Consider the following 14,768-nt stretch of genomic DNA (forward strand, 5'->3'; position numbering starts at 1 on the left):
GCCTTAGTAAATCTCCCCTATAGTTAGTAAGCACCCAAAAGTGCACCCCAATTAACAGTCAACATGTCTACAGAACCTAAAGGCTATATATTAAAGAGCAATTATTACTAGGGATGAGCAAATCTGCCCCAATTTCCCTATGCTGAAAAATTTGTAAAATGGGGAAAAAAAATAGAGAAACACATTCAAGTGGGCATGTGGGCATGTTTTTATTTTAAGGCAAAATACATGGTGGTCAATGAGTATTTTTTCTCATACCAACTGCATTAAAGTCAATAGAAGTTATTTTTATCTAGTTTATTCTCATGCCAAATGCATTAAAGTCAATAGCCATTTTTTCTCAAGTTTTAAAGTAAAAGGGAGTTTTTGCTCACTGAATTGGCATTTTTTCTTGCGTTTTTTTTTTTTGAGGTGAAAATTTTCACAGCAAATCTTTGCCACGGCTTTAAAAAAAACTTTGCATATGGTGAATTTTCACTGCAAATCCATGCGTATAACCATATATATGCTAACACACTTTAGAAGTTTGGTATTTCTCTATACATAAACAAATTGTTCCCTCTTTGCCGATGTCTTTATAATTCATATTTTTACCTGTTTAAATCATTTTTTTTTCCAAAACACATCGGACCATACCCATCTTGGCCAATGGCCACTCCTTCCTGACACCTTGAGTATTTGTTGCTGACAAGTGCATACAGTTCATGTATTGTTATCACAATGTCACTCATATGCGGTCTCTCTCTTGCAGTAAGTTTAATGCTCCACTGTACTCTAATCTTCTCTCGTTTCTGTTCTACAACATTTGCTTTGCCATTGTTTTGACCCAGGCCAGACCCAGTCTTCTTCACTCGTGTCTTTTTCTCTGCCTTTGCCACCCCCCCTATTATATTTAGTTCTTTCCCTATAATTGCCTTCCCTGTTATGGATTTCATTACTTACATGTCACTCTTTGTTGCTTTGTTCCAAAAACCCTTAAAGGCTCATTTATAAGCACATCTGCAGTTTGCAAAGTTTAATTTTGAATACAATTTACAAAGTTTATTTTTTTTTACCTAGAATGTTGCATTTACCCCCATAATTCCCATAATTATGGTGTTATGGGGGAGTTGTGATCAACACAGTTGTGGCCGGTGTATCAAAATTTGATTGATTTAACAATTTAGATGCAATTGAGCTGAAAATTTTGGGATTGCGTTATTTCCAGCAGTTTGCCTCATAACAGCTGCATGTTATTTGCTATTCTTACTGAGTAATTTTGCCCTGAGGATTGCTGGTTCCTGCAACACACATTGTATTGTGAATCTACTAAACCTTTGTGTCTCCTCTGGCTCAGCCCTCTTGGATCGAGCCCTGTTTAACACTAGAGATGTAGCGAACTGTTCACCGGAGAACTAATTCGCACGAAAATCGGGTGTTCGCAAGTTCGCGAACTTTTATCGAAGTTCGCAATTTTGGGTTCGCCTTAGCTGGAGCCAAATTTTGACCTCTCACCCCAGAGCCAGCAGATACATGGCAGCCAATCAGGCAGCTCTCCCTCCTGGACCACCCCCGGACCACTCCCTTCCATATATAAACTGAAGCCCAGCAGCCATTTTACATTCTGCCTGTGTGTGCTTGTTGAGTTAGCATAGGGAGAGAGCTGTGCAGGGGTTTGAGGGACAGTTTAGGTATCTTTGCTGACTAGTAATGTACTTTCTACTGCTCTGTATGTAGCTGCTGGGGGCAGCTGTCCTGCTGATCTCATCTGCTGTAACCCGATAGTCCTTGTAAAAGCAGTTTATTACACAAGTTTAGAAATGTAGTGTGATTTCTGCCCTTTACAGCACAAAACGCAACGCTGTGTCAACAACGTATTTTTCAGAGACATTTTTGCCCTGGATCCCCCTCCTGCATGCCACTGTCCAGGTCGTGGCACCCTTTAAACAACTTTAAAATCCGTTTTCTGGCCAGAAATGGCTTTTCTAGGTTTCAAAGTTCGCCTTCTCATTGAAGTCTATGGGGTTCGCAAAGTTCGCAAAAGTTCGCACTTTTTGGCAGAAGTTCGCAAACGGGTTCGCAAACTTTTTTTGTGAGGTTCGCTACATCCCTATTTAACACAGACACCACTCTATCCATGGTCATGTCTAGTGCAGAGGCCTGCAGGTATACAATACAGGATACAACATACAAAGTGGAAAAGATAGCGGATTGCAGCTTTTTTTTGCACTTTGCACATTGCATCATGCATTGTAAATTACAAGTAATATAGATAAATAGTCTAATATCTTTTTTTTACTTTTTGGTATTGTTGATAAAAGAAAGCTAATTTTATCTGAGACAGCAAAACTAAAAAGCTTTGTGTATTAAGTGCTGTGCTGCCTTCTCTGTAGCATTCTACAAATGTGAGTTATTTCCTCTTGTGGTTCTAGAACTTAAATGTTAAGCAATAAGTCACACAGAATTATATCTATAAAGATTCATGCTCAGCTCTCTATCCTTGTGGGACCTGTTGGCACATTAATGCCCTGGCACACCTGCTATCTGATTATATCCCATTAAGAATGGCACTTAAAGGATCAACATCCGATCTTTAAAAAAACATCATGTACTCAGGGGGAAGTTACAGAGCTCATAACGGCCAGATCTGAGGATGAGCTCAATTAACTTCCCCATTCACAAGTTGATCTCTCTACAGTGGGGAATTTTCAGAAATGGGAGCAGAGCACCAGGAAAGTACCTCTGTGCTATGTTGTATTTAGTCCTGCTCCTTGCAAAAATCACCAAAATAATCAAAATCAGCATAGGCTCCTAAATATTAACAACTGAATAAAAGTAAGAAATAAGTCAGAGTAATAATTTATTTGCGATGCTATTTTGTTTGAAGCAGTGATGAACGAATCTGTCCCATTTCGCTTCACCGAAAAATGAGCAAACCGGTGAAAAATTCCCAAAACGTGAAAAATGTTATATGTCGGAAATGTTTTTTTTTTTATTTAATGCGTGGCATTTCTTGTTGATGACATTTTTTTTTTGACACGCTGAGAATTTTTGTACGTCAAATTTTTGCCCCCGTTTCACAAAAAAAAAAAAAGACCAATGGTGAAATGTGGAAATTTGCTGTGAATCCGTGCCTTATCAAAATTAGCACTCATCACTAGTCTGAAGCTGTAAGGTTGATAAAAAACAAAATGGCTTGAAATAGCCAGCAACATGTATAGTTACATTGCACTCAATCTCCTTATCCAGCAAGTGGTCTAAACAACTGCTTCATACAAGTAAGTCATTTTCAGCAGAGCACTATGACCATAAGTTGTGTTTGGGCCCCAGCACTTAAGCCATCCAAACTTTGGCATGATCAATAAATGACCAAACACCAACATTTTTTTGCAATGCCTGACAACAAACCATCTGATTAGAAGGAAGTGGTTGTTCCCCAACAGATATGACATGCACAGAGAAAGGTAATACTGGGGAGTAGAACCATGTTTGATACATGCACTCATTCATCAACCTTAGGTAACTATAGTTCAATAAAATAACACCAAGGATATTAAATTACATTTATTTTGCACACTTAAATAATCATACACTAGTTGTCTTAATGTGCATTGTGCCTGAGTGCACAGCCTCATATACTATTTGTGTCAGTTCTTATGTTTTCCCTATTTTGTTAATTTGTTTCTAATAGTTCACCTTTAGCCTTCTCTTCTACTCCTACTGTAAAAATCTTTATGCTTCTTTTTCTTTTTGTGTTGCTTTTTTTCTTAACCTTATTCTGCATTCTCCATGCTTTTCCTTCTTTCTGTGGCCATACCTATGTATCCACTTGGTTTTCCATCCCTGAATGTTTGTTCCTATCTCTAGATACTACATTTTGCTCCTCACTATGCCTTTCATTCCTGTTTCTGTTTTTTTTGTCAGCTATTGATTTGCCTCCTTCTGTGTCCTACTTCATACTTACGTCTTGGGATACTTTTTGATTTCACCCCCTGGGTGCTCCTTATGTTTCTCCTCTTTCTGTGCTCCTCTTTGTTTTCACTCCATCTTGCTCCCTTTTGCTCTATTTTTCAACATTAATGTCTTTAGGCTGGTTGGCCTCTTATGGTACATAGGACATTGTTTCTAAACAACATTCCTTTCCTTGGTGATAACATTACTGCATACCTCGGTTTTCTGCATAGGCTTCAAGAGGACTGGACCACCAGTGACAATAAATAGACAATGCTTTACTAGCCTGGTTTGTAGAGAACAACTTAGTCCAGGCAAAATAAATCTCATATGTATACATACAGATATGCAGAGAAGGTATTATAGTTTACATTTAGTTTAAAGAGAAATAAACAAAGGACTGACATATTTATAAAATGTAATATTGTTGATTAGAATTCATAAATATGCTAGTGTGTGTAAAGTCTTTTTTGACTCTTGTCCACTTTTTTTTATTTTTTCCAACTATTTTTTTGTGAAGTAGCTTTTTTAAGATTTATGCTTACTGTAGTGAAGTAAAATTGACTGGAATTCCCACGACAAAACCCCTGATATTCAGTGGCGGTAAGAAATGTGGTTTATTGGAGGCATATTCTAAAACTCAGCCAAGGAACAGCTAAATATAACAAGTCTGTCAGAAGCTCATTTAAGATAATAAGGACAGAAGAATCTTCAAAGCCAAATGACCAGAAGGAATAATGAGACAAAGTGATACTGCTAATGCCTGGCAAGCTTCTGTAGTGTAGCCAAGTGGATTCTAGATAAAAGGACACAAACAGGGAACCCTCAGGAGACTCCCCAGTTGTTACTGAAAGAGGGTCTCTTAGTAGTCCAGAAGAGAGATTTTCTAATTTAAGTACACCTTAAATGTATACAATTTGGTCCCCCGGTACACCACAACACTATTATAGGCATATATAAATTGCAAAGGCAGTTATTGAGCCACAGTTCCCAAAAAATTACAACATGGTAAGAGGCACCAAAATTTGGGTGGTAGATCAGTTGCAACAAAGATTGCAAGTGCCATTATTTAGCCTGTTTTTATTTACTTACAGCTTTTTGCTTGCCACATTATTAAAATGGCATAGCTTTTCAGTACTATATTATATATGATATCGGACATTCCTGCCAGGGAAAGTATGTAGCTGACATTCTTTCATATCCTGCATTTACTTCTTTTTAACTGCTTAGAGGGCCCTAATCACTATGTTGGTGCTTTTTCCATCTTAGTAATTGAATACAAACTTGCCAGTACATGCAACAAATAACTGGTACATTCTTAAATGAACTAGATTTGTAGCTATGCATATAATATTTCAGGCATAATGTACATTTGGCATGTTTTGCTAATTTTTGTGCTTAAACAAACATACTTCAAACTGCATGAGGCAGAAATGTGGTTTCCAGGGAAACATCATTTGAATAAGAAAATGGAAAACTGGGCACCACAAACCAAAAAAAATAAAAATAAACCATTTCTCTCTTCAGTGTGTGAGCAGAGTAGAAATCAAATTACTGTAGTGCGCTGACGGATGGATATGTCAGTAATGTCACACTAAAATGGGTTAATGAAGTTAGAAGGAAAAGAGAAACATTTTAGTCCAAATGGTTAACATGAGGGGAGTTTAGCTCACAAAGGAACTGCAGGACCTACTGACATTCCTGAACTACCTTTCCCACTCCCACCAATTAGTACTAAATTCAGTTCTCACATACATTCCAGCCAAATGCAGGTAAATTGTCTGAACTGTAAAAAGTAGTAGTCACCCTCAGCCTTTAACAGCAAACATTTCTTTGTTGACTACAGCAGTGATATATAAGAAATGCATTGTGAGGGTACACAATCTAAAAATAAATTTTTTATGGTATGATATTATCATTAAGCAGTTATAAACATGTAGTATACTTTATATATAACAAAAGGGGCAGACCATATATATATATATATATATATATATCACCGAAAGTACTGCGCACTCCAATAATGTCCACTTCAATTTATTGCATTATAAAAATACATCACATCGACGTTTCAGTCCTGGTCTGTGTTACACACAATAAAATACACATATAAGGAACCACCCTTTATAGGTAACAAAAGCCCCACCCACACAGGTGAGCACCAGTGAACGTGCCCCATCAGGCTAAACCAAAAAATACACCCACTATAGACCTGTGACTAAACATCACAAATACAAAACTAAATCAAAATGTCAGAAAAAGTTCAAAACTGTTAAAAAAACTTATCAAAGTATATATTCACCCATATACCAATATGCATATGTCGGGGCTTGATACTACACAGTACAAAATTGCATCACACTCTATCTTACTGGTAAGTAACAATTCAGGGAACAATATTCATTAAGACCTTTGGGGGACAAGGCCTCCAATTTCTTTATCCAAAAGGATTCCCGCTGCAATAATAACCGTGACCAATCACCACCCCTTTTAGGCATAGGTATATGGTCAATGGCGATGTATTTAAGGTTGGTAGTCGGTGACCCACTTCCAAAAAGTGCTTAGCCACCGGTTTAGAGGACTTATTGTCCCGGAAAGCAGTATTGATGGCAGCTGTGCAAAAATCTTTGGAGGCTTTTGAGGGGTACAGTGGACCCCCAATCCAGTTTGTTCTGGAGTTTTTAGAGCTATGCCTTAAACTCAACTATTTTTGGTTTGAAACTAATTTTTACCAACAGCTGACAAGAACGGCTATGGGGGCGCTGATGGCATATGCTAACCTCTTCATGCACCAGTATGAAAGCAGATACATTTTACCTAAATATGGACATAAGATGTTATTGTACAAGAGATTTATCGATGATATCTGCATCATATGGATGGGTGAAAAGGATGAGTTCCTGACGATGGTGGATGAACTGAACCTGTGCACTGATGAGATTAAATTTACAGCGACTGTAGGTACAGTTTCTTGATCTGCAGCTAAAAATTATGGATTCGATGGTAGGGTGTTCACTATATAGAAAATCTACAGATCGCAATTCATTGCTTCATGCTACTAGCGCACATGCACCGGCCCTTAAGAGGTCACTCCCTGTGTCACAATTTTGTAGAGTTTTGAGAAACAATTCTGATTCGGATATACGTGAGCAGCAGTTACTTGATATGAAATTGAGGTTTTTGCAGCGCGGATACAGTGAGAAGGAGCTAGGATAAGCTCTAGAAAGAGCCAAGAAAATTTATGAAGGTAATGGTGAAAAGAAAAAGTATGATAATAAGCATTTGGTCTTTTCTACAGAGTATAATAGAGTATCCCAAACTCTGAGTCATTCCATATGGTCCAATTGGGCCATCATTAAAGCTGATGATACTTTGGGGAGATTATGCTCTAACCCCCCAGTTATGGGATATCCCAGAGGCAGGAGTCTAAGAGATGTTAGTAGTGAGTGATCCAGTTAAATGTTATACATCAGCATCGGGGGTTAAAATGTGGCTATCGACTAAGAAACCAGGATGTTTTAGATGCCCAACCTGTACATCGTGTTGATACATGACACCGGGTACCAGTTTCACCCATTCAAGGACTGGACAGAGATATAAGATTAGGCATCATATCACATGTACTACTACACACGTGATATACTTGATTACCTGCTTGTGCAGATTGTCATATGTAGGCAAGACTGACTTGATGTTGAGGTTACGAATGGATGCGCACAGATCAGCCATCAATACTGCTTTCTGGGACAATAAGTCCTCTAAACCGGTGGCTAAGCACTTTTTGGAAGTGGGTCACTGACTACCAACCTTTAAATACATCGCCATTGACCATATACCTATGCCTAAAAGGGGCGGTGATTGGTCATGGTTATTATTGCAGCGGGAATCCTTTTGGATAAAGAAATTGGAGGCCTTGTCCCTGAAAGGTCTTAATGAATATTGTTCCCTGAATTGCTGCAATTGATGAAATTTTGTACTGTGTGCCCCGACATATGCATATTGGTATATGGGTGAATATATACTTTGATAAGTTTTTTTAACAGTTTTGAACTTTTTCTGACATTTTGATTTAGTTTTGTATTTGTGATGTTTAGTCACAGGTCTATAGTGGGTGTATTTTTTGGTTTAGCCTGATGGGGCACGTTCACTGGTGCTCACCTGTGTGGGTGGGGCTTTTGTTACCTATAAAGAGTGGAGTATATGTGTATTTTATTGTGTGTAACATCTTGATTAAGGTCCCAGAACAGGACTGAAACGTCGATGTGATGTATTTTTATAATGCAATAAATTGAAGTGGACATTAATGGAGTGCGCAGTACTTTCAGTGAGAGATATCTAATACAACTATATGCAGCACCCTACCATGTGAGCAAGAGTTTTAATGTTTAATTAAAAAAAAACAAAAAAAAAAACATGAACATTTTGGATCTGTAAAATTATATGTGACTTTTTTTTAGACTATGAAAGGCTTTTGATGAGAATTTTTTGAATGTTATTGTAAAAACACAAAGAAATTGAATAGTCAGTGACAGCCTGACCTTGACACATTTTCAAGGGGAAGTTAAACACATTATTATTTTCTATTTCACACACTTTCAAGGGGAACTTAAACATATTTATTGGAGGGCTTCATGTCTGGAAAAAATTGATTGAGGATTCATGAAAATGAACTAATAAACTATTTAAATTTCACAATTTTTTTGAGAAACAGTAATATATTCTCGAAACTTTCACCGAAATTCTCAATTTTTTGGATAAAACTAAATTGAACATTTCGGATAAAATTAAAACAAAATTCGAAGCTTTCATATGATCAAAAAAAATTGAGTTTCTAAAAACAAAAACAAAAAAAACAACAGATTTTTAGTAAATCTACCCCTAGGAATAGATATGGAAAGGATAAGTTCAAGTAGTAGTAATGTTTCAGGTTTTAAAGTTGTGACAGGAGCTCCCCATCTTGGATTCTTTTAGAAGTGTCAGTGACCCTCACATACTCAGTGGGCTCTGGGCAACTGTGGAGAAGCTAAGCTTAGGGGTTGTCACAAATTATCAAGCAGAAAATGAGGTTGGCCTGTCATATAAGCTGATGCTACTGGGCTGATTATTAAATTCTGATACTAAATGCACTCCAGTGGCGCCAAGTACTAATAATCTGGATTTTTTTTTATTAATTAGCCATATATTGTGACCTTTATATTCTATTTACAGTATATTGTGAGCACTGCACAGAGCATGTGCAGTGAATCAACAGAAAAGTAGATGGGGAGCTACTGGGGCACCTTTGGAGGCACAGATCTTCATTGCTTAAAAAAATTATCTGAAAACATAATGTTCAACATTTCTGCCCTACTTCTTTAGTTAGGCTCTAGTTCTCCTTAAATGTAATTACTTAAACTATCCAGAAGATTTCTGCTTGTATCACTTTTATCTCCACTCATGTTGCCTTCTTTCCAGTCCTTCCCAGTCCATCTCCTCAAAAGTTCATCTATCACCCTTCCAACAGAAATACTACAGTATAAAATGAAACAGAATGAGAACTGTAAAGCCTCTGCACTGTCTTCCTTTGAAAACTATTATTATTTTTCTTACCTTCCAGCTTCACAGCCAGAGGACTTTGATATATTTACCTAACAGGCTGTACTGTGGTAATGGAGTCAGGTAAAACACCATAATTACGTTCCACACAAGACAGCAAGAGAAGCTTTTTAGGCCTGTGAAATGTGAGGATGGTGTTAGAAAAAGAGAACTGTACCATATCATAATTAATGCTCAGATGAGAATGACTTTGTGGTAATTCTAAAGCTGCGCTGAACATCTTTTCACATAACAGACAGATGAAAGGGCTCTTACTGAAGCAAAGTACTTTACCCAGTGTATGTTAGCCTCAACAAAAAAATGACTGTTTATTGCATCCAGGGAGAGATGATACTTGTTTTGTGATAAAAAGAAATGCACTCTTTTCTCATAACTACTTTTAGAACAAGCTATAATTTATTGAGAAATAAAATCTATATATTTCTCATTAGGCTGGCAATTACAGATTACTTTGAAATTGCTAGGATTTACTATGTCTAGTGCTTTTAAATATCGAAATAGCTGAAAGTGGCAGTTCCTTCCCTTGGATGCAAGCACAAAATGCAGTCAGCAAAGGCTCTATTTGAGTACTGGATATTTACTCAAATGTGTCCCAAAGCTTTCTGACCAACATTGGGCTTGATTTGGTGAAAACCTTTACTTTAAGTCCAAAGTGCTAAAATAATTTAGAAACTATAATATTTAACAATAAGAAGCAGTTTTTGACTATGTGAAAGTTTAATTTATTGTTTATTTTAAAGTAAACAGAACAGCTGTTGTGACAGTGACATGAATTTTTTCACATAGGTTAACTGTTTTTCATTAAGACATTTTATTACATTGACTGCGCAATGTCACAAACATCAAACCATACAATCTTTTTTTGGTTGTTGAGTCACAAGATTGTTGCAAAAAATTTTTTCTCATTGGGTGCATTTTTTTCAACTAACACCATTTACTACCCAGGAGGGTTTAAGTGTTCTGGTAAATTCTTGGCTTCTCTAGCACAAGAGCCCTACTCAGATTAGCCTCTTTTAAATAAATCTTTTAAAGACTTCATAGGGCACATGTATGTCCACCAGAGCAGCAAGCAAAGGGCTATTACAAGTGCAAATGCTATGGCAAGGGTGTGATGCACTTGGCAGAATTGCAATGTGCCTACTGTAATTGCACGCAATTGCTCAGAAGTCCAGCTGGCATCATTTCTGGTTGGAAGGCGTTATGTCTGCTTTCAGTTCTTTAGGTGCAAGTGTGTGATGCTGGGTGGGAAGAGAACCCTGGAGCTGCTGTCTGGAGGAGCTCATTTTGACAAAAGTAATGAAAGTGGTGTTATGCACAACTGACTTTGGGGGAATAGTGGGAACCATAACTTAATAACCAATTAAGGAATGTTATTTTAGAGAGCAATAAGAATGGTGCAAAGGATTGTGCTATTCATTTGTTTGTTTAAGATTCCACTTGCATTTAGAGCAAAAAGAGCATTTAACTAGGACCCACCAGCATTTTAAGCCCAGCATCAGCATAATACAGAAATGACAGACCTCTTATTTTAATCAGCTGGAAGTGCTCTGCAACACAACCTTTTTATTATTTTTACTATTTTATACTCTATAAGACATTTAAAATTATTATTACAAAGATATTGAAAACAGTTTTGATTTTGAAAAGAACTGGATGTTCCATTTAGTTAAGTTATTGCCCTTAACATAATCTGTTAGCCTCCATTTGACTCTTCACAACACACATCCTAGAATCTCAGCATTTTATTTTGCAATATCTTCTGACACAAATATAAGAAAAACAAATGATCTTGAGAAAAAGGAAACATTTGTAGTTAGAATGCCGCTTCGTTTGGAAACCCCACAAGCTTCTTATTTGATTTCAGAACATTTGTTTCCTACATTTCAAACTAAAAATCAATATTAGAGGCTGAATGATTGAAGCTTCAGAAGAGATGTCAGGTAAACTGGTGCACATAATATAATTTGTGGGCTCTCTATCTCTAGACTGCAAAGGTGGAACAAAAATAGATGCAGCTGATTTATCTTTTTGCTTCGTATATAAATAGCACAGAATTTGAAACTGTGGGAATATGGTGAGGGTATAAAAAAGTCAAGTTACTCATTCAATAAAAATCTCTGCAGGGTACAAGATATTTGCAGGTGCACGGCCTGCACTGAATACATTAGTTTAGGATGTTATTTATTTTTTACAAGGTAGTGCAGGAAGAAATGAATGGACGCCATCTTTCCCTACAGCATCCACCAGCACCTCATACCAGATTTTTAATCAAACACTTGCATCTGGGCACTGCTAAATGACCCCTATTGTATATTTGTGTTTAACCAGGACTTGCCTAATAGCAATCATCAGTACTGACATGTGACTTCTTTAAACCTTTCTGTGGCATCTTTCATGGTGTTTAGCTGGGAGGCTATATTAGTTTTTAATAGTATGGCCTTACCATTTGCTAGGAGGTACACCTAGATACTATGATCATCAATGTAGCTATCATCTTGGTACCTTGGTACTTGGAATATAGGAACCCTTTGAAAAAAGCCCTAAGGAATACACTGTATTTATTAGAGATGGGAACGGCCACCACTTTGAATATTATTTCCTAGTAAGTAAACTCACTCTTTTTTATCCGTGATTTTGCATAGTTTATATTTGCACTTTGAAGAAATGTTTCGGTCTGCTTTCATTGTCAATTTATCTATGGTAGATTAGGGGTTCAGAGACGGTCCCTCTTAGAAATTCAAGTTCCTTGCAGCAAGGCAAAGAGGTAGAAGCACTGAAGGTACAGGTACAGGATGTGTTTTCTAGAATGTCTGGGACCTGGGGTTTTCTGGATAAGGGATTTTTCCATAATACCTTTCTAATACCTTAAGTCTACCAAAAATAATTTAAACATTAAATAAACCCAATAGGATTATTTTGCCTCCAATAAGGATTAAGTATATATAAACTGGGATCAAGTACAAGTATGGGACCCATTATCCAGAATGCTCGGGACCTGGGGTTTTCTGGATAAGGGATCTTTCCGTAATTTGGAACTTTATATTTTAAGACTAGTAAAAAAAAAAATTTAAACATTAAATAAACCCAATAGGATTGTTTTGCTTCTAACAAAGATCAAGTATCAGGTACTCTTTTATTATTAGAAAGAAAAAGAAATAATTTTTCAAAATGTAAATTATTTGATTATAATAGAGTCTATGAGAGATGGCCTTCCCATAATTCGGATGTTTCTGGATAATTGGTTTCTGGACAATGTGTGCCATACCTGTACAAGTAACTGTTTTATTATTACAGAAAAAAAAATGTTTTTTTAAAGAATTAAAATAGAGTCTATGGGATGTGGACTTCCCATAATTTGGAGCTTTCTGGATAACAGGTTTCCAGATAACAAATCCTATACCTGTATATAGAGTCACACTGCTCTCTCCTATGTTGAGTAGTATTCTGTTTAGTGCACTTCCCAGCTATTTATAAATAATAGCTTGAACCGGAAGATTAAGGACCATTAGAGGTGAGTCCCTATTCATTAGTTGTCTGTTTTTTCATGGTAAGGAATATACCTGAGATTCAGCTCAAGTCTCTTATGCTTTAGATTTTTTGAAATGGCGTTGTTATGTTCTTTAATTGAACTAAAACCACAAGGTTTTTGCCACTGGAGTCATTTTTAGAAGTTTTATTTTCCTTTGGCAGTGAAATGATTAAAACACTGAATTCACAGTTCACAAAAAAACGATCAACAAGCGAGACAAACAAAAGAAAACAAAAACAAGAGAAGATGCTGCAGTTTTCTTTTTTCCATGGAGACCGTGCTTGTAACAAAATCATCTCAGCAGTAAGCGCATTTGGCAGAAGATATGCTGAAAGCAATTCTGACAGCATACAAGGCACAGTACACTGTGACTTGTTGTTAGCTAAGGTTATTGAGTTACCTGCCTGGTATTGCAGCAAAGGGAAATGTGCAAGGCGTCTTCTTACATTTTTCTTCAGTGCTTATTACTGCTAAATACTGAAGTATGGGATGGATAAATGCAGAAAATGTCTGCAGTCACCAAGCAAATACTGAAACATGCCCCTATGGCTATTAAAAGAAAGATATAATCACAAGTTGTCAGAGAGTAAATACAATTATTAAATAAAAAAGAAAAAAGGAGTTGTGTTATTTTTTTCTAAAACATCCCTAAACCATGCCTATTTGTAATATAATTAGTGTATGCCCCTTAACGATCATTGTAACAGTCACAACAATAAAAGGCAGTTTCGAATTTGTTTCGAATCCTACCCCATTAAAACAAGAAAGCATGTAATATAAGCAGAGTTCAACGTTTTAGAAAAGACAGTTGACAATTCAGCCTTACACAAGCATAATACTTAGATGTATTTTTTGCTGATTCATATCAAATTCTTTGTAGGTTGCAAAGTTACAAAACAGCAAATTGGTGTAACACAGATTGTCACTTGTACATGTTGCCCATCACTGCCTGTTGTTTAAAAAAAAAAAATTCTGTCATAGATACTGTATATTTGCTGTAACTGAATGCTCATGGGGAAATGTGGACAAATTAGAACCAGGTTTCTACTTCATAGGAGGAGAGATCAGGTACAGTGCTCATGTAAGGATTAATTGCATTTTTCACATACATAGAATAATAACAATGAAAAGCAAGCAGAGAAATATAATTATAAGACATGCCATTTTCTCAAATAGCACAATGTTTATAGGTTCTGAATAGTATAAAACTATTGCGTCTACTACCAATTCAGTATAATAACCTGTACCTGTATTTATCCCAATAGTTTTAGTTTGGAATTCCACATTTCCGCATTGGTGAATTTCTTTGAGAAATGGCTGCAAAAAATTCAAAGTAAAATGTGACTGATTCACTCATCACCATTTCTGCGACAAATTTTGTCTGATTCCTGTTTACAGTAAACTAGAAATCTCATTTATGATGTGCAGAATGCATAATGTGCTTGAAAATACTTACACTTATTTTTACTACTTTTTAGTTTGCCTGCATTGGTGCACGAGATACAAGACACAGCACCCTTTGTTGCAAGGGACCAGGGGTGGTCCAAGTTGACAGGGTGCCCTAGGCTTCCTGGTTGGCCACCTTCAACTGCAACCTCCTCCCTGTGTGCGCACACGCATGTGCAATGCCATTGTGGGGGTGGTGGTGAGGTCATTACCCCTGCTGCACAATGACAAGCGGTGGGGCAATGACAAGGGAGCATCGACCAGGGGT

Source organism: Xenopus tropicalis, chromosome 8, assembly GCF_000004195.4.
Source record: "Xenopus tropicalis strain Nigerian chromosome 8, UCB_Xtro_10.0, whole genome shotgun sequence".
Lineage (NCBI taxonomy): Eukaryota > Metazoa > Chordata > Amphibia > Anura > Pipidae > Xenopus > Xenopus tropicalis.